Genomic DNA, 24,557 nt, shown 5'->3' on the forward strand with positions numbered 1-24,557 from the left:
GTGCGCCGCGCGCATTCCACACGCTCGCCTCCGCGTCCCGCTCACGTGTGCTGGCCGAGTGGTGTGTTTTGCACGAGTAGAAATGCACTATACAGAAGGTTTTTTTTTGACGAGACAACGTCTAATAAATCGATGAACGCCGGCTGCACGCACGAAAAAGTGTCCCGTTACGCAAATTGTTCCGTTACGCTGTGTCCCGTTACGCTCACTGTACGCTTGCGCCGGATCTATATCTCTTCCACTCGACTGCTTATAAAGTGAAGTGAAAAGTTAATGTGTTTTTCATTGCTCATTACAACAACAATTTCGGCAATAAAGGTTAATTATTCTTGCATTTTAAAAATCTGATTGCTAGTATAATTTCAAGTATTTATTGTTTTATTATTAAAATAAAAATGATTCAATTTTATTCATAAAAGTATGCAATCATTTCATCAATGTTTTGTTATGACGTTGTCACGTTAAACTATCGTCCGTAAACCGACTTTTCAGACAACCAATTTTTTTTTTAATATTGGCTTTTATGTAAAACAATTGGGAAGTTGTATTTACTAAACTTTAAAAATGCGTGTTTTAAAATTGATTTTGGTTTCTGGAACATTCGAATGCCGCTGACTCAACATAACCAACATCCAGCAGTATTATAAACATCGCTGTCATAATATTAACAATCTTTCAAACTAGAGACTTTTGCTTTAACGTGCAGGAAAAAAAAACCTTTTAATAATTGAAAAATAAGTAATGTCAAAAAAAAAGAGGTTTATAGAACATTGAAAATAATTAGAAAAAAATCTGTAATTTTGTTTGTATAAAAATATGTAGTTATTTAAGCAACGTGGAAAATAACTGTCTGAAAATATAATAACAGTGGATTAGGCCATTGTTTTCTTTCAAAACCCTTGGTAATAAACGGATATGTTCACAACATTTAATTATTATTTTATTTTAGTTTACAGAAAATTAGTCAAGTTAGCGCAAGGCTCCGCTTAGATGATGCGTTATTATTTTTTTTTTTTTTGTTTCGTGTTAAAACCAGATTCATAACACCGAACGCTTTTGCTACTGGCTTGTAAGAGTCCCGTCTAATTTGCTATTTTGGTTTCTTTTGTTACAGATTTCAGATTTCTATTAAAAATATGATATTTAGAAACTGTATGATTTTTAAACATTATATATTGCAACTTAATTGCAAGAATTAAAACTATCATGTGATCTACACAAATTAGTAAGTGATATTTAAAATGAACCCATACTTATCTGATTATTATTGTGTTAGCAAATATCGCATTGTATATATATTATGACATTATTTGCAACAAGGTATGATTATTGGTGTTCCCATACTATGTAATTAATACGATTTATTTAAAACAATAATAATATTAGAATAAAATTACTCCATGTGGCGAAAGATGCATTATTTTAAAACCTGCTTTCATTAACCTTCTTCTACGGGCTTAATTTATTGTTGTTATGGGCCTTATAACTTTTATTCATGCGTCCAATTCGTGAAAACGTTTACGAAATGTCATTACAATTTTTGGTAATTGTTCCTTATTGCCTATCCAGTACATATCAAATTGTTTTAAGTTAATATTTTAAAAATCAAAAATATTTTGGTTATGGTACACTTTCACATCACAAAAACATTCATTTGCTTACTTTTTAAATACTTACTTAAATACTTTTTTGCTTACTTTTTAAATACTTTTTAAATACAATTGAATAAGTCTGTTGCTGTTATTTGCTCTCATTGCGTTCTCCCTATTCAATAGTAGAATTAAGCTTATAAACTGGTTTCTAGTGGATAGCATTCACAGTTTGAAGCAGAAGTAAGATATTGATATAAAAGTACCTACATTATTATAAAATATTAATTTATAATGTATTCCTACTAGCAGTGTCCTCTTTATTATTACCGGATTTACAGAGCTTAGCCCCATTGCTCCACTTAGTGACGTCACGTTTGTGTAACGGCATATTCCTGTGCGAAATTTTCACTGGCTTTCACTAGTACAGGTTCCAAGAATGATGATTTATTCTATAAGCAGGTGGTTTAAGGGGTGCCGTAACAACGTGCAGGATTAGTGTCATTTGTTTTACAGCCACGGACTGATAAAGAGTGATTTTTCTCCACATTGCGTGACATATGTAGTTAATATGATATCCGTTTACCGTTATGTATATTTTTGAGTGTCAGAATTTTATATACGGAGTTGTCTCAAATATGTGTCACAATATCTGTTTCCTTTTTTTTCAAATAAAGAACTGGACGCTTAAATAACTACTCAGTGTGTGTTCCTATTACTATAACGACGATTTAACTTAACGCCGTAAATTTTAAAACTCATGTAAGCGTAGTCCAACTTTTTCGTTAGCCCGTGTCTCTTAAAACGTACATTAAACAATTGCATGACAAAAATCTTGCGGTACCATGTTTTTGTATGATAAGACCTCAATTCACCGCATCTTTACGTATTTTCGACCAATTTATAATTCGGTTGAGTTGTACTTATAACATACGGCTCTTATTCGTGTGTAAAAAATTTTAAATGTTTATTTTTGCCTGATGATGGGATCAGATGCCAGTTCCCGAAACGTCGCAACTGTTTTGTCATAAGAAATCGTATGTGTTGTCGTTGAGGTTTTGTTGTATGTCAGCCTTTACTGTTATTGTTGAAACTGTCTCGTCGTTGTTAGTCCACTGTGTTCGTCTGTGTTGTTATTATTTTTCACAACTAAATTTCTTCCTCGGAATTCTTGTGCTGTCTGATAATTGGTTTGATTATGTTTGTGTGTGATTTCGTCGTTATGTTGTCTATAATACCTGTTCAGGTTCATCGTTGGGTCTATCTGTTTGACATCAGCTGATTTAAGCTTGTTGTCTGAGGGTTTATTATTATTTTCATTTTGTATTTCTTATTTTGGCATTTATGAATTTTTCCCATGACAAACAGTGCAAAACTGCAATATCGTATGTTAAAAAAAATGTTATTGAACCGGAGAGGTTGTCAGTTTGTTTATACCCGGTGATTGGTCCTAGATCAGTTTTTTACATGTTAGATTTTGATCAGTTTACTTTCTTGACAGACCTGCAATGTGCATTCTAAGAAAAGCTGTCAAAGGAATGTTTAGGCAATCTCTGCGGAAGTTTTAACCGCAGCAGCTAAAACTTCCTCAGCGGCAGGAACACACAGTGTACGACCAGCCTCACGCGTGCGTATTCTCTGACGTCAAGCAGGAGGGTTTCGTTCTTTTATTTGAAAGGAATCTCCACACATTTTTTCATTGAAAATAAATAATTTTTATAGTTTAAACAAGGTTTTTATGTATAGGTACCCTCGCGATTTAATAATTATTTGTCATGAAAAATCTTGTACACTTATATATGACGAATTCACATGTGATGTCATTTTAACGCTTATTTTATAATTAAGGAAAAACATCCTCTCAATATGGACTCTTGACGCACATGTTTTGGTGACAATGTTTTTTAATGTCTCAACAAAACCATGCATTTGTGTCACTGATAACCAGCTCTTGGACACTGTAAAATAAATGTATTGTAACTAAAAATAATAATAATAATAATAATAATAATTGGCAAGGTCTCTATTACCAAAAAAAATTGAGGTGGCAGCAATTCTGTACATGCAGACGTGATTTATGAAATATACCTAAATAGAGTCTGGTGCTTGAGATGTTAGTAATGAGTGGCTCGCGAGAGAGATTGTCAGGCTGTTAGCTGGTGCATCTGCGCGCGACCCAGCATAGAACAAGGAAGGAGTCATGCGAGTACGGCTCTTACAGCGGTAACTGAAACCGTGTTTGGCGCGACTTGTGACGCTATCTGTTGTGTAGGCCCGTAACTACTAGTAATAAAAACTTGGGCTAGTGGTTCAGATCCAAAGTTCTATATTTACAATGTTAATTTAACGACTTGACGACCTGTGCAAGGAAAAAAAAAACATAATATTGTTTTGTAATAAAAATGCACCGTATGTATAAATGAAGAGGAGATACAAAACTTTCTGGTATGCCACACCACAAAAATAGGTATGTGGCTTAATTATAATTTTTTGTTTGTTTGATAATAGCTTTTTGCATTACTTCTCACAAAAATGTAGTCATGTTAGGAAAATATAATGAAAGCTGCTATCTGGCGGATGGGCCCAGAACTACTTTAAATAAACTAGGTTTCTCCCCACGTGCTTCCCGCGGCGCTGGTGGACCACGTGGTCAGCTGAGCGCTGCCGCGAGGACTCCCCGGTGCAGGCGTGGGCGGGCGCGCCAGTCAGCTGTTCGCGGCCGTCAGGGAGGGGAGGTTGGTTGATGAGGAGGGGGGAAGGAACGGCGGGGAGTGAAAGAGGGGCAAAGAGAAAGAGACGGGGAGTCTCGAGGGCGACCTATTTTCGCGGAACTCTGCCCTCGGCGAAATATGCCTCGCGATTTCCCGTCAGGAGACCACGTGGTTATTTTTTTTTTTTCCCTTTCTTTCGACGGTGTCATTGTTTCTTCTCCTCCTCCCTCCTCCTTCCTCGTCATTCCAAAGGGAGTGGCGCTTTTTTAAAAAGGAGTGAAAAGAGAAGGTTGGTGGGGGGGGGAGGGGGGTTACTCTCAACACTATCTCGCCCTCGGGTGTACTCGGAGCCGTGACGCGGCTGGAGAAATCCGCTGTCGTTTCCAGCGGCTCCGGAGAACTCCTCTTCCCAGACGACGGACTCGCGAAGTTACCGGCGGGCAGCCGCCGCCGCGATCAGCACATTCGGTCACGTCGACACGGCCCGCATTAGCCCAGCCGGGCTCCACATGGTCTTCACTTGTCCAAGGCTTTCCCTGTAAACTCATCGCGTTTGCAAATTTTGACGTGACAACGTCTAATAAATAGATTAACGCCGGCTGCACGCACGAAAAAGTGTCCCGTAACGCACGTTGTCCCGTTACGCTGTGTCCCGTTACGCTCATTGTACGCTTGCGCCGCATCTATCACTCTTCCACTCAAATGGAACAACCATCGATTTTACTTTTTCGAGGCACATAAAACTTGAAACACTCCCGTTCGTTTCCTACTTTCCCTATCATCGTCCTATCCTTAACAGAATAACACAGATTGGAAGAAGTTATATAGCAAACATGTATAAAAGTTATAGTTAAAATAATCTCTTCGTTAAAGTAACAAACACATTTGAATTAATGAGTGCAAATAAAAGTAAATTTATCAATTAAATTGTAGATTTCTTTTCACTCCTTTGTATTCATACAAAATAGTGATAATTCAATAAAAATTATTCAATTTTATTCATAAAAGTATGCAATCATTTCATCAATGTTTTGTTATAACGTTGTCACGTTAAACTATCGTCCGTAAACCGAATTTACAGACAACCAATTTTTTTGAAGTAATACTTCTTTAGGCGCGTTATGAAGAAATGATGAGAGTGAAATTTTAAAGATGCGCGCGCATCACTGTAACACAAAATTAACAGGTTGAAGCTGCCCGCTAAATCTCTCATTAAGTCTCGAAAAAAAAAGCTACCAACAAAATAGAAATAGAACCTCTATTAGCCGCGCATGTTGGCACGCTCGTCGCTTCTGATCACTGTTTTCATATTTATAATATTTATCCACATGTTTCTAGTTTCTACATTCACAACAAGTGTTTTAGTTTCATACAAGTGCGAACTATATATGTGCTAATAAATTATATTCATTAGTGATTTAAATTGAATATTTTGATTAATATTATTTACTATTCGTTAATATTAGTAAAAATATTTGTGCCTTTATACTTTTTCACGTTCTCCAATATAATTGAGGTTAACTATCCATATGTATTAATTATTGATATAAATTAAAATATTTTTCAATATAATTAATACTAAATATTATTAAATTATTAATGTTAAATTTTTATTATTGTTTAATTAATATTTACAAAATAAAGAAATAAATTTAATAAAACATTTAATAAAAAATTTGTGATATAAATTAAAATCGAACATCAAATTAAAATATTAATTTCTAATATTTATTATTAAATTGAAATATATATAGTCAGGCATCATATTTATGAATTTAAATACGTCAACATACATGTGTGAAACTAAGTGATTTTTAAATAACGTGACTAAAATGAACAAGGCTACCAACCTGACGGTGTAACAGTAGCATATTTGCCATCTTCATTTGAATCTTATAAAGGATGGTTTCCTCGTCGTTGAAACCGTTGTAACAGTAATGTGTATATACAGTTGACAATATTCTGACTGTGGCTTAGGCTGTGGCGTTGGTACAGACGTACTCATCAGTAAGGTACAGTTGAGAACTGCGACGGGAAGTGGGGGGGGGGGGGGGGGGGGGGAGAGCAGTTCCCACGCCTGGAGCCCTTGAGTCAGGTGCATGGCGGGACTACGTCACTCCGCTTCCGGCCGCTGCACGTGGTCAGGAGACACAAGAATGCTGCTGGTGCGCCCCAGCTGTTTGGCTGGTCGTCCGACGACTTCCGCGTAGCGGCCAGGCGAGCGCGCCGCACGAAAAGACATTTTCTTTTTGGGACATCTGAGCTCTCGGTGTACCTTGCATTCGCGGTTTCATTTATCGATAGAGACCGGAAAAATTCGCGAATTCATTTCGCGATAGGCTAAAATACAAATCGTTATAACTCAGTGCTGCCTCTGCTATTGGCTCACAACTTACCTGGATGACGACTCTGGGCCAATGAGAAACACCCAACCAAAGCTTTATCGAATCACAGGCTGCTACGTTGGGACGTCTCACTAGACAGCAGCCAATGAGTGGGTCACATTTTACCGAGTATACGTAGAACTGTGGAGTTCATCCTAGAGGTCATTGAACCCGCGAATTTTTCCGGTCCCTATTTATCGATAGACGATAGGCTAAAATTCAAATCCGTACAACTTCAAAAGCTGGTTTTATTATTGGCTCAGTGTTCATCTGGACGATTCTGGGTCGGTGAGAAAACCCTCAACCGAAGAAGTATCGAATCACAGGCGAAGTAGTTAAGACGATTCACAAGTCAGCAGCCAATGAACTGACGTTATTTGCCCGTGTATACAGAGAACTTTACAGACTATCCTGAAGGTCATCGAAATCACGAAATTTTTTTTCCAGTTCGCTAGGTGTGCTGCATTTAGTGGGAGTAATTTCGTGAATGAAACGGAAGTTTGTAACCACGATGCTGCAACATGTGGCGGATGGTGCGAACCGAAGTTCACAAAGCCAAAGAGAATATTTTATAGTACTAACCATTAAGTGAATTTTAACAAGATGGGCAGTTTTTTAATAAAATTCCTTGTTAGAAATAAGATACAAAGCCGGGGTATAGTATTTTTTTCCAAGTCTTTATCTCTTTTGAGCCGTGCCATTTTATAGTTTAAAATGTTGATCTGCTAATAACTAAATTCAATAGTCGACGTAACTGCTCCAGAAACGAATTCTAGCGGTGATTGCGAAAACTGCGTGTGATTCGCGTCAAGAAACGTATTTGAAAACACAATCTGCGTATATTTATCACACTCGGCATTATTTTTAAACAATTCTTCGTCGAATTTCGTGTCCGATTTTCTTATTATAAGTGTTGTATTTGCACCATGAGAACATTTGAATTAGCTCGTTACCGAGGTTCGATGTTGCACATCTTTGGCGAGTACCGAAAGACTCAATTGGTTTTTTTTTTTACAAGAGTGGCTTGTGTTAATGAACGTAAAATTTAAATGTTATCACTCTAGGGGCATGCAGATTTCGCGAAACGATTCCGGGACAATCTGAAAGTCAAAACAATGTAGCACTATCTGTGTTCCGTGATTGGGTGAGTTTCTTTCAGGCACATGTCGATTGTCACAACACCAATCACATTACGTCAGTGCGGAATCAAACGCGTCCTGAGTGGCTCGGTCAAACAAGGCGACGACTTCTCTCGCAGACGGCCGCCAATCACAAGGAAGAAACCGCTGGTGCGGGTATAAATTGTTGCAGTCTAATGGGTATTCAGATCTTTTCGCAAAATATGCATGCCCCTACATCAGATTGCCGGCGTCGCACCGGCGAGAGCCCGTGACAGAGAGTACTGTCCGTCCTAAACACATGCGCCCACTGCCTCCCCCTCGCCCGCCCCATGCGCGCTCAGTGTGCATCGTGCACGCTTCGTCCAGTTGTGTTAAAACCCATCATATACAACATATCACGTGGTTTATTTTCAAAATAATGAAAAAATTTTATGTAACTAACAAATTTAAAAATATATGCTCATATAGGCTATGATTTAACACAGTTTCTTCAATTTAGTTTTCTTCGAGTTTATACGTACTTATATTCAATTAGCTGTAAAAATTGGGTTGGAACTTACATTACGTCGATATTTACCAATTCATTTAACAATATATTTTAGATTATGTAAAGACAATTATGTTATGTTTATTAGTCTGGACAAAAAAAGTTACTATTTATTTAATAAAATTTGGTTAGGTGTCATTTAATATCGAACTTAACGCCTTTAATCATGTTACTAAAATCATGCAGTTGAGTAATTGTTTTTTTATAAATCATTCTAAAGAACTGTGGCTTCTAAGTACGGGCGCCCTTTGATGTTTACTTGCAATCAGTAGAGACCTGCAAAATTCGCGGTTTCGATGGCCTTCAGGATAGACTGCACATACCCCTGTACACTCGGGCAAATAACGCAAGTTCATTTTCTGCCGACTTGTAAGTCGTCTCTGCTGGTTTGTCTGCGATTCGATCCTTCTTTGCTTGAGGGTTTTATAACTGGTTGAGATTCGTCCAGATGAACAGTAAGCCAATAGAAAAATTATCTAAGAGGTGTATGTGTTTGAATTCTAGCCTATCACCGAATGAATCCGCGAATTTTGCAGGTCTCTAGCGATCAGTTGTCCGGCGTGACGTGAAGGAACGCGCCCCGCTGAAGGGAACACGCCCTATGCGCGGCGGCGTCACAGGGGCGGAGCGGCCTTGAGGGGACAGTCTGTACCGTTCCGGGGGGGATTCCTTCTCAGTCACTGTTAGGTGTTATTTGCTGCTGATTCACCGGCGGAGTTCGAAGTAGCGGATGTCCTCCGAGCCGCGACGACATGTCACCTGCGTCATCTCACATGCGCCTGGCTTGCGGTCCCCACCCCGTCGCTTCCCCCACGCTCCGAGACGTACACATGCTTGCACGAACATATCCGAGCTGTAGCCGTGTGATAAAATCATCTAAGAATATGTTGAGGGCGGGTGAATGGTAGTGTTTCCGTGTTACGTTTTTTAAACTTATTTTTCAAAGAGTGAAAAATGACTAAAACTTTTTTTTTCAGAATAATTTAAGGGCTTGAAACAACCGTTAAATATTTGAAAGCACCCAAGGAAATTGCATAAATTCTTTTTTCTTTATTCGACCGCCTTATGATTACCGCTCAAGCATAATAGTTGTTCTATGCGTAGCGACTGGGAATAATTCCAGGATAGAGGCCACAACCCAATGCATACTCGGACAAAAGACATCCGTTTAATGGCTGCTGACACTCGGGAAATCTCACTTGAATAACTTGCGATTCGATACCCATTTGGCTGAGCGTCTCTAATTGGCCCCGAGTACTCCAGATTAACAGCGAACCAATAGCAGAAGCAGCACAATACATGTTCACGAAGTGAATAGTTCGAAATCTACTTGAAGGTCAAATAATTGAATTAATTTGAACTGTAACACCTGCAAAAACATTATTCTTTATTGCAATACCATCACTGCATTTACTTTATTTAATAGATTAAATTAATAATTCAATAATAACTACCAAAGCAATTGGACATCAGTTATACTGGACATATGAATATTTAGATTTCAATGACATATAATTTGATTCATATATAACTAGAGCCACGGAAATTTCGCGGATTCATTTAGTCACAAGCTAGAAAGCAAACCTCCACACTGTCGCGCTGTGTTCATGATTGGACCGCAGTTATCTGGACACGCCCCTCTACGACCGTGAGCCAACGATGTCCAGTTAGGAGATAAGTAAGCGAATCAGGTAGTGCCAAATAACAAGGATAAAAATGTTCTCGCTAAGAAATCAACCAATGGGAAAGTAAACATGGGTCGAGCACACCTATATCTTTGAATTCTATCCTGAGGCCAGAGGAATCCGCGAAACTTCCGGGACTCTATATAGGTATAACCAATAAAGAAAACATGAACTTTCGTCAACTATATGTAGATAGGTAATCGATAGAGACCTGCAAAATTCGCGGATTCATTGACCTCTAGGATAGACTCCACAGTCCTTTAAATACTCGCGGAAATGACATCTGTTCATTGGCTACTGACGCGTGAGACGTCTCAACTAGGCTGTCCGTAATTCGGCACTTTCTTGGTTTAGTGTTTCCCATTGGCTCACAGTTCCCAGGATAAAATGTGGGCCAATCGCAGAAGCGGTACGAAGGTATAGTTGTTTTGATGCTAGCCTATTGCGAAATGAATCCGCGAATTTTGCATGTCTCTAGTAATCGAATAGTATTACCATCACAACATTTTTATTCGAATAGTTGTGTACATCTATATATGTAATCCATTCATGAACATTACCGTCAAGAGGAATTAAAATTGATGGAACACCAGGACGATGAAATCAAGCAAGTATAACGACAACTGGAAGACTGCGCGCCTGTTCAGAGGCGATGCCGCGCTAGAAGCAGGAGCGCAGGCGGGTATGTGCGCGGTGTGGGAGGCTCGACCTTGCGGGGGGGAGGGGATACAGCAGCCTCCCTCACGGCAGGCCGCGGCGGTGCTCCGCCGGGAGTATGTGGGTCGCGTGGAAAGCGGGCGGCTGACGCAACCCGCCCGGCCGCCGCCGTTGCGCGACGCGGCGTCACACCAGCGACGCGACGCGACGCGACGTCGTGCCGCGGGCCACGCTCGCTGTCGGCGCCGGGCCGGGCGGGGTACCGGAGCGGCGACCTCTGCTTTCCCGCCGGGTGAAAGTGGCCTGCCGGACTTTGGCGAGCGACCTGCCGGCCTGGAAGGGGGGGGGGGGGGGTTCCCCCACTCCGTCCCCTCCCCTCGTGGCAGCCGCGTCAAGGTCTAGGCGAGGGCCCAGCCTGCGCGCACCGCCTCCCAACCTTTACGCACTCGATACATTGCAGCCCGTTCGTAGTTTAGAGGTTACCTAGACGTAGGGGCGAAAAAAAATAATCTAATCATCGCTGTAATCCAATAATAAGAGACCCAGAATTTCCGCGGATTCGTCTGGCCTCCGGGTAGAATTCAGAGTCATAGGTAGAGACAGGAAAAATTCGCGAATTCATTTCGCGATAGGCTAAAATACAAATAGTTATACCTCAGTGCTGCCTCTGCTATTGGCTCGCAACTCACCTGGATGACTCTGGGCCAATGAGAAACACCCGACCAAAGCTTTATCGAATCACAGGCTGCTACGTTGGGACGTCTCACAAGACAGCAGCCAATGAGTGGATGACCTTGGACTGAGTGTACGTAGAACTATGGAGTTTATCCTACAGGTCACTGAACCCGCGAATTTTTCCGGTCCCTAGTCATAGGTGTGCTCAACCCATGTTCGCTTTCCCATTGTTTGTTTTCAACTACCTGATACGCTTATTTTTCCCCTTAGCTGGGCATCGTTGGCTCACGGTCGTAGAGAGGCGTGTCAAAATACAACTGCAGTCCAATCACGAAAGTGTGAAGGATTGCATTCTACTTGCGACTGAATTAATGCGCGGAAATTTCCGCATCTCTGACAATAATAAGGTATGCATGCGCTAGAGATTTGTTCCCTGAAAATTTGTCACAAAAGAAAGGCCATTGCTCTGTTTTGGCCGGTACATTTAAGACTTACCTGGATGATGGCTATATGATAAGTATAATTTCGAGTGAGAGGCGTGCGTTTCCTGGTAGGCCTACGAATGTGGGGCAATCGGAGGCTTGAATTTTGTTTTTACCCCTTCTGGTTGGCGGGGTTTCTTTAGTTGATACAGTATTTTTGATCAGGACGAATCCTTCACTGCTTTCTCTGTAAAGCTTTCGTGCGCTGGGCGGAGTCGTCATCGATGATGTCTGCCCGCGAAGCGCCGCCCTCGGTGATTACCGCGAAGAGTGGATTGGTGACGATTCAGAAACCCGGTGACGTCCGTCGGACTGGCATCACCCGCAGAGTGTACGACGAGGCCCATCCCCCCTCAGGGGCGTAGGGGGGTAGGGGAGAGGTCACGGGCGGGCTAATTGGCGCGCCGGCAGAAATAGCGGTGGCGACGCGCGCCTGTCTGCTCGCGCAAAGCCACGGCCACACAGGGCGCTATGCTCGCTATGCCTTCTATGTCGTCGACGTCACCAGGTGTTTGGTTCTCGGCTGCTTTTTTCTAGAACGTCGCTGACTTCGCGCATGCGCAGAGGAATGGAAAAAAAAATACATCAATTTTTTTTTTTTTTTCGCGCGGAGTTGTGCTATACTTCAGCGTTTGCTTTTTATGAAGTTTGATCTCTCTCAGTATTGTGTTTTAAACTGTCAAGTCGAAGGAAAAGTTATTTTTTTTTTAAAAATTACGAGAATATCCATGACTGGAATAAATCGATGGAAGAATATAGAAGGCAGGATATGCAGGACAATGCCTGAGATTTGATTCCAAGGGAATGCTATCGAACTGAGTTGAAGTTATCCGGAAATAATCCATAAATTTGGTTTCGTCCTCACAAGCAACTGCTTCATCAAATTATGAAAATTTTCAAATTATTTTTTTTTCTATATTAACTTTATGAACCAGTTTATTTTTACGTTCACACACTGTGAGAGCCAGCAGAATATCATCATCGTCGGAATCATCACTCGAATCCCACGGCATGCGTCTGTCCGACATCGCGAACTAGACTGTCCTGTCTGGCCTCCTGACGCAGCGAACATGGCGAACATCGCGAAGAAAGCGAAAATTCTTTTTTTCCTAGCCTAAGTTAATTCTAAGTGTGTAGGGGAGGGTCCAGGTTAGGGGAGGACCTAAGTGTGTCTCAGGCCGAAGCCTATACACTCTACCATGCGGGTTTTTAACCATGCAAGACAAGGGCGCGTGCATCGTGTGCTATTGGGGTTTACTGGCCAGCCATGGCTGCAATTGGCGCCATGACTGACGCCCCATTGGTCGCCTAGCTTAAAAGCTAGCTAATGTGACCCAGGTAAAACCTGCATAGACACAGGGAAAACCCTGGGCCGGTTCATGCGGGGATCAAATAACATGCATTAAGCAAGCAGGTAACTACTGGACAAGAGGAAGAAGGGTCCAGGTAAGAAGATTTGGAGGGGCTGAAAAATCAACCATGCTGGAGTTGGGTGCTTGGGCCTTGCGGCCCGCATTTAAAGGTTGGGAACTCCTGGGTTATTATTAACCAGGGGCGCATGCGCCCCCAGGGGCGGGCGACTTCACTCGTCGGCCCAGCCACAGCTGCCCAGGCAGCCACAGTTAAAACAGAAGTGGGCAGACGAGCCAGTAAACCGGCTCGAACTGCTGGCTCTCGGAGCGAAAGGCAGCCTGACATTGCGCCATCTTCATCTTCCTTCTTCCAGTCAACAGCCAACGACCTTTCAAGCCAGGGTGGGGGTAAGTCGTTCAGGCGAATGAAGCATCTTGCGAGTCGGACCCTCTTGCCCCCCAAATTCCCGGGTCGGTTGAAGGTCGCGCCGCCCAGGCTACCACTGGCTCCAACAGGGCCCCAACTTGAAGGCACCGCCATCTCTTCCTTCAGAATTCCGATGCTGTTCAGTTCCGTTGCGCGCGCGGCAGTCCACAGCTCCGCAAATTCCAGCCCGCAGTTCGTCTACACTTCGCATCCAGGGCACATCGAGCTCCCCTGCGGTGCCTTCGCCGACAAAGCTGCTTTCTGCCGCGCGCCGAGCTACATTCAGGCTACCTTTCTCCCCGACAGCCGTGATAACGACTCCACAGGCCGGCCATTGGTCCGCGGACTGCTATTGGTTATTCACAGCCACCCCAGCGAGATTGCAACTCTCGAGCTGGGCTCCCGTATCCGCCACCCGCGGGACGCGGTCGGTAGCAGTTGGCGCTGCTAGGCCGCCCCCAGCACTCACACAAATCCCGCACGCACTGCCAGCCTTCGGTTACCCAATAGGTCGCAGGGAACTCCCAGCCAACAGCCCGCGAGAGAGATGCGCACGCCCCGAGAGACGACCACCGACCAGAAAGCGAATAGAGAAGCTTTCTGTGTGACCTCGCCTTAGTCCGTGTTTGTTCGGAAGGCTTCGGGTCTGGAGCGAGGGCTGACCTCACTATGGACTCTGACCTGCATTCCGTCCACGTGCTCGTGAATGTTCTTTCCAAAACATACAATTTTAAAACAAAACAAAAAATACTGCACGTAGAAAGGTAAAGAATGGACGCTGTTAGTTGTTTCAGTAAGACCACGGTCAAGTTTGCAGGATAGTCAAGATAGCAGGAAAAGTAGATCAACTTAAGGGAGTATATTCTGTTACAGTCATAATTTTATATTTTCGTTCCTCTCCATTACACTTGTCAACGTTTGGTGTAGCTAAAATTTCACAAAATTATATATATGGCATATTTTTGCATAATTAGCTGGAAAAATTGCATTTTTAAAGTTTTTGTGCATGGATAAGGAGAATGAAATGGAATATAAAACTGTAACTTTCTTAGGTTTAAAGTTAATTTTACTGGCTGCTATTTGATGTGGTTTCATTTCTTTCAGAAAAATGATTTCATTTTACCTGGCCTTTTCAAATAATTAAACTTTTTATGAAATTTAAAGGATAAATAAAATTAAATATATTTTACTGAAGGAATTTTAATACTTACCACGCAGTAGCCGCCAGCGTTGACATTTGAAGCGTGAAAAATTTGATATTGGCTGATTTTGTTTGTTTTATGTGTGTTGGTGTATTCGTCTCTCTTTGTTCTTTGCGTTTATTACTCTGACATACAATGCAAAATAGCGATGGCATATTTACTAAGTAATGTTTATATTAATCTCCACGATTGCAACAATCATTCATTCAAAGAACGTAATAATACGTTTAAAGCACCATGCTTGGCACATGCCGATAAGTCACAAGGACCGAGGCACTTGGAAGCAAGGTGATAGTAAAACTTAAGTAGTTTTTGATTTGCAACATATTGGATCTCTGTATACGGCATTTGTGGAATTAATTTCGCGAATGTAACGGAAGTCGCACGGAACGGAAATGTATACCCACAATGCTGCCATCTTTGTATGACGACGCGAACCAAAGTTCACGAGGCCAAAAGGAAACTTTACGGTATGAACTGCTTAATAAATTTTAATAAGACTGACAGTATTTTAATAAAATTTCTTGTCTAAAATCAGGTACAAAGCCAGGATTTAGTAATTTTTTTTCAAGTATTTTTCGCATTTAACGAAGAAATTTTTTGATATAGTTTAAAATTTTGGTCTGGAAATGGAATGATTCGATAGTCGACTTAGCTGCTGTGGCAGCGAATTCTAGCGGCGGGTGCGGAAACTGCGTGTGATTCGCGTTTGGAAATGTAGTTGAGAACAAAACACTTGCGTATATTTATGACGCACGCGCGGTATTATCTCAAAGATTGTTAAGTTTAATTTGGTGTTCGAGGCCCTAGTTTCGAATTGTAAGCGTATTTGCAAAATGAGAACACGTGATTTAAAACAAAACGCACGCACGCGTGTGGTTAACAGCGCGCGCGGGCAGGCTTCGTTTCAGTGGAACAGCTTCCTATCGACAATCACAAGAGACCAGAAAAATTCGCGGATTCATTAGGCGATAGGCTAGAATTCAAATACATATACCTCTTAGATGATTTTGCTATTGGCTTACTGTTCATCTGGACGCATCTCAACTAATTATTAGAGACCTGCAAAATTCGCGGTTTCTATGGCCTTCAGGATAGACTGCACATACCCCTGTACACTCGGGCAAATAACGCAAGTTCATTGGCTGCCGACTTGTAAGTCGTCTCAGCTGGTTTGTCTACGATTCGATCCTTCTTTGGTTGAGGGTTTATAACTTGTTGAGATTCGTCCAGATGAACAGTTAGCCAATAGCAAAATTATCTAAGAGGTATATGTGTTTGAATTCTAGCCTATCACCGAATGAATCCGCGAATTTTGCAGGTCTCTACAAAATATAAACCCTCAACTAAAGAAGGATCGAATCACAGACAAACCAACTGAGACGACTTACAAGTCAGCAGCCAATGAACTTGCGTTATTTGCCCGAGTGTACAGGGGAATGTGCAGTCTATCCTGAAGGCCATTGAAACCGCGAATTTTTTCAGTCTCTAGCAATGACTAGGTGTTTGCACTGTTAGGAAACACAGTCAATTTACGGACTTTTTAACAAAGAAATTTCCTGGAATAAACAAAGAGTTGTTCGTAATTTCAGATAACTGATTGTTCGTAAAAACTACGTCGTATTCCCACGTCCTAGTTCCGTGCTACGCTGAAAACAAGGTAAACAATAAAGTATAAGGAAAGGTTTTTGAATGTTTTTATGGTACACCGAGATTATTCTTGTGGATTCGTGCTCAGTGTAAGTGAAATTACTCCCCGTTAATTTACAATGATAATCGTAAGTTAACGAAGATCCCTGGATAATAATATAATAATAATTTATTCCCCCCTTTTTTTACACGTTGTTAACAATATTCACTTAATTAACCAGGAAATTTAGCACTCACGAAAGCTAGCTTGTATGTGAGTGCATCTAGTCACTTCAAATTGCATGCGGTATTTTGACGATTGTAAACATTTGTAAATGTATAATAACTGAGAAATAAATATATAAAATATAACTAAGAAAGCTTGCTTTAGTTTTATAAAGATGAAAGTTACAAAGAGCAATTTATTAAAATTCAATATACCTAATGTATAAGCAAAAAAACCTATAAATAACACCATTGTTGCATGAATAAATGAAAATATAATTCAATAAAAATTAGTATTTTAAGTAAAGTACAGGTACAAAGTTATAACCATATATATAACTTACTTACTAAAGCCATCTATTCATCAGTTCATCAGTTATGTAGCCAAATATTAACATATTTTTTATTTGAAAATAATTTTTTGTTTTTAGTTTTTCAGGAAGAAAAACAACAATTTTTGGAAGCAAAAATTCTAAAGACCTCTTAGATATTGTTTTATGAAATATAGGGATTGGTAAATTTATGTTCTGTCTATGTCATGTAGGATAGTTATGATCTATATAATTTTACTGTTACCCCATTTTAGAAAAGAGTCAAGCACTGTACCTAAGTATTTTATATCCTGTAGTCTTTCTATGACACTACATTTTTCACAGTTAACGTTTATTTCGTTACATACCTGAATTTTTAGTTCATGTTCGATAGGTTGACCCAAAATGTTGGCAAAGAAAGTAATATATTTGGTTTTATTTATGTTTAGAGAAAGGAAAACTATCATCTAACATATCTTTGACTTTTTTAAGTTCGTTATTTACAGTTTCAAAAATCGAAAGCCAATTGTCTGATGAATACAAAATTGCAGTATCATCTGCAAAAGATTAAGGTGAAAAGTTTTAACAGTGTGCAGCTAGGCCAAGCGGCCAGCACTGTGACGTCGAACATGTCAGGTCAGAGGTCACCCGCGTCCCTTCCTCACCCCCTCCCTTAAAACATCTCTTCGTGACTTCGTGACGGTCCTGTTTCAACCCCTGGAAAATTTCGTTTCACTGACTGACGCCTCGCCCACACTGTTAAAAATGTTTACCTCTAATTTAAGAAGTGTGGTCACTGTTTATCCAGGGATCTACATACAATTAGGGAAACTGCTTTTCATAAACCCACAAGAATCATCTTAGAGCATTAACGTAAAATCTAAAAACTTGTTTAGATTACATTCATCCACTTGCCCGTTTACGGAACACAGAATTCTGAAGAGGTTACGAACAACCCTTTATTTATTTCAAGTGTATTCTTCGATAAAATTTCAGCAAATTTACGGTATAAGAGTGCAGGCACGGAGACACAAACGACACGACACATGAGGGATATTTGAAGAGGATTCTGCCACGGCTCAATCATCCGTCCGTACGTCAAATACTTTTCCATTCTGTCTCATGTCTCATATACAACATTGTAGCACACCTTCCACGTTTGTGCTATTTTTTTTAAAATCCACTCAATCTATAATGAATCACACCTAAAGGTCGGGATAATATTTTCATTTTCTTAAAATATTCACTAGGTATTCGCTAATTTTATTTTAAACAAAGTATTATTATATATTCCAGTTTATTATGAACCCGTTTTCAAATACGCAAACTACTTTGAATCACTGTTAAAAAATCTGAGATTTACAGATAAAAAAATGCCCGTTGCAGATTTGTGTTTGCGTAGATTTTTAATATTGAACATGTATCATATGTTTTGTTTTGTACTTAGTAAAAAAAATTAATTGGCTCAATATGCTCGAGTATCAAAAGTGACAAAAACTGCTGATTGTTTGCCGTCTAGCCTTGTCGCATTGCGACTCCATTAGTAGAGACCTGTAAAATTCGCGGATTCATTTCGCGATAGGATAGAGTCCAAATACTTTTGACATTATTTTGCTTCAGTGATTGGGCCACAGTTTATCTGAAGGACTCTGGGCCAATGAAAAATCTTTAACAGGAGAATTAGCGAATCACGATTATTCCTGTCAACAGGTGTACAAGTCGGTAACCAATCAGCAGATGTAATTTGCACGAGTGCATAGAGGATCATGGAGTCTATCCTTTAGGGATATGAAATCGCGATTTTTTTCCGGTCTCTATCCATTAGAGAACGCGATATCCATGATTTACGCAGTGTATTAGCTGGAGTTTTATTTCGAACAAGACATAAAGAGACGCGGTGGTCGAGTGGTTGGAACCCGGCTTTTCGCAAGTGGGAATCGTGGCCTGTGGGTTTTCTCGGGATACACCCGTTCCTCTTCCTCCTCCCCCCCCCCCCGGAACCAATTCATTCCGTCGCTGCTTCATACCCATCTCATCTCATCTCACGCTTTCTCCAGGCTGGGCGGCCTGCTCCTGTGAGTGTCAGCCCCACTCCATCCATGCTGACCCTGCTTCGGGCGGGTCACTGCGGGCGGTTATCCAAGATCTTCGGATAAGGAAGCATTACCTTGTTGGAATACAACTGTAACCTAACTCTCAGAACGTATTCCAGAGCGTGCCCAAACCCAATCCTTGTTGCGTTATGAAAAACCGACCGTTTAAATAAACTGTGCCTCGCACAAGGCTAGAAACTTTATGACTAGAGACCGGAAAAATTCGCGGATTCATTTCGTGATAGGCTGAAATTCAAATTTGTGTACAATTCTGCTGGTTTTGCTATTGTCTCGCAGTTAAACTGGAGCTCTCTGGGCCAATGAGAGACTATCGACCAGAGAAGCGTCGAATCACAAGCTACCCAGTGGAGACCCCTCAAAATTTAGTACCCAATGAACACGCGTGTTTACTTTAGAAATGCAGAGGATAATGGAGGCTATCCTAGAGGTTATTGAATCCGCGAATTTTTCCGGTCCCTATTTATGACCAATAAAGTGTACAAAACGTATTCCAGGATAGTTTCGCTACCGTGAAGTTTCATCTGACACATAAACACCCTTGGTACGTCCCACGATGATCATAAAAATTACTATACACGAGTTAATGGCGCCAGACGCCGGTCCGCCATCAGGAAGAAATCAACGAATAAGTGGGCTCTGCGCTTGCGCGTAATTTTGGCAACAGAACGGCAACAGTTAAGACACCGAAATCGGTTTCCTAAAAATATGGGACTGGCCGTGTCCAGTCGTGCACTAGGAATATGGTCAGGGTATAGGTTAAGCGTATTCAACACCTTAAACTCGTATTCCTGTGCCTTGGAATAGCGACCTACGTGTGTTCCCGCGCGGGTCGCCTCGCGCGACTCGCAACCCGCCTCGCGCGCATGCGCGGCCGTCGCCTCGCGACCAGGCGCTCGTCTGCGCGCCGAAGATCTCCGGCCAATCGCGTTCGACACGTCTGTGACGTCTGCGCGACAAACATGGTGGATGCGACAGACTTTCTACAATGGCACGGAAACGGAACATTCCACTGTCGCCTCTGCTGCTTCCACAATGCACGGAAGCGTAACAAATGGCAACCAACGGGATTGCATCCCAAAGTTACGAAATATTAATTTAATTGAAATTAATTATTTGGATTCAAGATCATAGCACAGGCAGAATTCACATAAATAGTAAAAATAAACGATAAAGTAATAATTTAACACTAAATATTATTGAACTTGAACAAACATGGCTACCACCGCAGCCAAGTAATCGGTTTCTATTGATCGCACGGAGCAACGTAAAAAAAAAATATATCTAATCCGTTCGGGTTTACCTCCGTCTGCGAACTATTGTAGAATCTCTGGTACGTCTCATTTAACGTGCCATTGTAGAACGGGCCTTAGAAAGTTTTTCTGTTTCTCTAGCGTCGTTGGCGCGGCGTTACTGAAATGCGCGTCATAATTTTGTTTTAGAAAGACGGTTAGACTGTTTTATCAGTGTAATCTCTTAAATGGTTTACGCACAGCAATTATTAAAATTTAATTTTTATTTAGAACTAAACAAATTTCTCTCAAACATTATGTTTAAATACCTTGCAGGCATTGATGGTTGTCGCAAGTTTTGTACGTATGAAACAGCAAGAAACATTTTACATACAATCGTTTATTTTTGGTTGGCGTGCGGTTAAAAACCGTATGTTCACAATAACGTGATATTTTTCTGTCACAGTGTTGTGAATTCAGCATTGATAGAAACACCATTCTTCTCAGCCACACTTAAATTTCTCAGTAAATCATTTTTATTACTTATATTCAGCTACACGTCTCAGACTTGATAGTTACCTTCTGCCAAGCCTTGTTTTTCACACCATTGTAGTGTATATTTGCACAAAGAGATCGCAGTTCAGTGGAATAAGGATTGCGACTTTCATAATAGAAGCAATTAATTCTTTAAGTTGCTGTTTTAAAACGTATCAAATACGTGCAAGTTCAGAGACTTGGCATAGAGGCGAGCCCGAGTAAGATGCACCGAAGAGCGTCAACCTTAACGCCTCACTCAGTCTGCACCCCACCCACGCGTGGGAAACAAACGGGGGTAGGCGGGGTCGTTGAAAGTTGCGCCCGAATGCTTCCCGCCTACGACTTGGACGACACGGCTCCAATTATCGCTTAGGTGTCTTTCCAGTAACTTCCTTTCTTCTGCTTCAATCTTTTATCTTCCTCTCTGAAGCTGAAGGAAATGTGCCGTCGCCAATCAGAGAAGTGCCGTTCGCACCCTCGCATCCGTGAGTCATCGGCGCTCTGTCGCCCGTCCTTCTTGGCACGGGAGCCCGGGGGCTGATTTGGGAACAGACATGCGGGACGCAATAGGGCACACACAGGAGACAGGGGCTGGTCGGGGCAGAAAGAGTCAACCGCGTGTGGATCATGGACACGTGGACGCCAGCACCCCCGGTGACGGCCACGGAGACTTCGGCCAGGTCCGTCTTTGTTCTCGCCCGTGCGCGGAGGGCCGATAACGGTCAATGCCATCGGTGTTGTTACTTTAATTGAAATTCATGCGTGTCTTGTATGTCAACACCCAGATCATCAGAAACGGCCAGTGCACATAGTGAGAAAAAAGAAAAAAGAGATATCGCCTCCATGTTAGCGAAACTTCCTTATTGTATACGCTCTCTTGAGGGTGGTAGGTAGGTAATATAGGTCTCTATATAGGTACAGACACCCGTTAATATACAGGGGGAACTATATTTTTTTAAGCATTTTAAATATGTAGTATCCTGCATTGCAATGCCAATAACTACAGTGGCGGAAAATGAAATCCCAACACCAAGAAGAAGTTGTGCTATGTAAACGAAATTCGGGAGGCGTGTTTGCACATGTGAGAGATGACGCCTATAAAAATTTTCGCGCTAGTTGACGAAGAGTGGTGCTAGTCATGCCTTTTTTTTTAAATACGTTCAGCACACTTCGTGAGCGTTAGTCAACGTCCGGTGTTGATGTTGTGAGGTAGGTGTGAGTCAAACATGCCTTTAAGGAGGCGAGGAGCTTGAACGAGGCCGCGTGGCAGGGCTGCAAGAAGGTGGATGTTTCCGCGATACTGCAGACCTGGCAGGGACGTATCCGCTGCGCACTGTTGTTGGCAACACTGGTCTCGGGAAGACCGGAGTCCGGCCGCACTCGGACCACTACGGGGAGGGAAGACCGCCGTGGTCCCCGCAAAGCGCTGCGGTTGGCAGCACTGCGTCTGCAACAGCCATTAGAGCTTCAGTTGGCACCAGAGGAGGGTTTTGTTTATAACTCGCACCCATCATTTTTTTTTCCGGCCCAGTTTTGATTTTAGAAACGAATTTGATTAGAATTTTCATGTTATCCGTCAGCAAATATCACGAGATTATACACGTGCTTAATAATATAAACATCAGCCTCAAAAACAAATTCAAGTGTAACAGTTTGACCACCCTTTCGAATTGTTTTATATTTGTCCACAATAAAACTTATAATTTTCGGTACCCTAAAATTAAATAGCTTTATAACAATTTACTATGTAAAAATAAAAAAAAAAAAATTTATAGGTTGTCGAAAAATTATTTTTGCACTAATATAGAGCTGCTGCATTATTCCGAGGTTGGTAATAGCAGAGGGACTGAGGTCGGTAATAGCAGAGGGACTTGCTAGAGGGAAGAGCTTCGTAGGCCCTGTCAATTGTTAGTCGGGAGAATGATACGGTCGAGTACTGTGGCAGATACACCCCGGCATTCGCCTCTAGTCTCAGGCCGTTAGCCGGCACCAAGTGTGGCTCCAGAGGCCCGTTTCGAGCCTGTATTTATTAGGAGGGTATATTTAAGTGTAGGTACTTAAATAATTAAGTTCATTTGTTAAACTTTTCTGTAATTAAATGCTGTATAAAAACATTAATATTTCAGTTTTTTGAGTCCGTGTGTAAATTTGTAAATGTTCCAAGGTCAATCGTGACTTATTTAATGTTATTTTTTTGCAAATGCATTTTTTTTCATTGCTTCGACAGCCCCTCCCGAGAAGTCTTCCTGAAGCCTCTCTATGTAGGCTGGGGTGCGACCCCCGGGGTTCAGTGCCTTACCACCGCGCGAGCTGTCCTCGTCATCCGGCCAGGGATGGCACAGTCGATGTCATTTCATTGTGATTTTGTGGTGAAGGGGGGGGGGGGGGGGGGGGGGGAACTGTGCACCGACCTGTTCGGCGGAGCTGACCGGCGCGCGTACGTCCGCCAGTTAGGCCCTAGTACTTTCGTACTAGATCTAGTACTTTTATATAAGTTATTTGGCGGTCTAGTACATTCACGCTCAGATCTATTACTTTTTTCTTTAATATAATAATATTACAGTAACTCCAATACATTTTATTATTAAGCGTGATTATTTTTAAAAACCATGGAATGTATGTATGTGTGTGTGGTGTGATATTTAAGTTAGAGCGTTGCGACGTCATAATAACTTCCTAAATTGTTAAAACCGTAACAAATTATAATTTAGTTAATTTTATTTTTTCCAAATCTGGTACTTTTTTCTCGCCTAAATTGGTACGAAATATATATATATTTTTCCCCTTGTGGACACCCTGCACGTCCGCATTAGTCCGCGCGCTCCTCTCTTGCCGGCTCGTCGCCAGCTTGTCTTTCGGGAGGCTTCCTCACCCCCCGTCGCCCTTCCTCCCGCCTGGCCAGGGGCGACGCCAGCTGGTGCTTCTAGCGCGGTGTCGTCTTCTCGCCGTGCGCAGGCCAACTGTGAGATTTGAGTGGCAGCGAAAATATATAGCGGAGAAATGAAGATAAAGGTGTAATGCAAGTCCTTTGAATGCTTTTAAAAAATTGGTTGTCTGTAAAGTCGGTTTACGGACGATAGTTTAACGTGACAACGTCATAACAAAACATTGATGAAATTATTGCATACTTTTATGAATAAAATGGAATAATTTTTATTTTAATAATAAAAGAAAAAATACTTGAAATTATACTAGTAATCAGATTTTTAAAATGCAAGAATAATTAACCTTTATTGCCGAAATTGTTGTTGTAATAAGCAATGAAAACCACAGTCGAGCGGAAGAGAGATAGATGCGGCGCAAGCGTACAATGAGCGTAACGGGACACAGCGTAACGGAACAATGTGCTTAACGGGACACTTTTTCGTGCGTGCAGCCGGCGTTCATCGATTTATTAGACGTTGTCACGTCAAAAAATCTGTTCTGAAAATACGAGTTTTAACCATTTTCACTCCTTAAAAAAAAATTGTATTTGTAAAACAAAGTACGGAAACGAAACCACCCTCAAACGTAATCTTAAAAAACTCTGTTCTTAAACAGACACGATTCTATATTTTTTTTAGCAGTTTTTAAATTGCAAGGTGTTTCTTCTGAATCTCTGCGCGCGGTATGTGTGCCGGGGCCTTTAGTTTCGGGGTTTAGCGGTTGGTCCACTTGCTGCCCATCACAAGTGTCCTGGT

The 24,557-nt window shown here is 41.5% G+C and overlaps 1 protein-coding gene and 1 pseudogene across 4 annotated transcripts in view; both read left to right on the forward strand.

Annotated features, from left to right (window-relative positions):
- Nucleotides 1-24,557, forward strand: part of LOC134530416 (uncharacterized) — a 211,555-nt gene that overhangs the window by 130,995 nt on the left and 56,003 nt on the right. The gene's annotated exons all lie outside the window — the stretch shown is intronic.
- Nucleotides 9,083-10,701, forward strand: LOC134529983 (cytochrome c oxidase subunit 2-like; annotated as a pseudogene).

Source organism: Bacillus rossius, chromosome 3 (genome assembly GCF_032445375.1).
Source record: "Bacillus rossius redtenbacheri isolate Brsri chromosome 3, Brsri_v3, whole genome shotgun sequence".
In the NCBI taxonomy this organism is placed as follows: Eukaryota; Metazoa; Arthropoda; class Insecta; order Phasmatodea; family Bacillidae; genus Bacillus; species Bacillus rossius.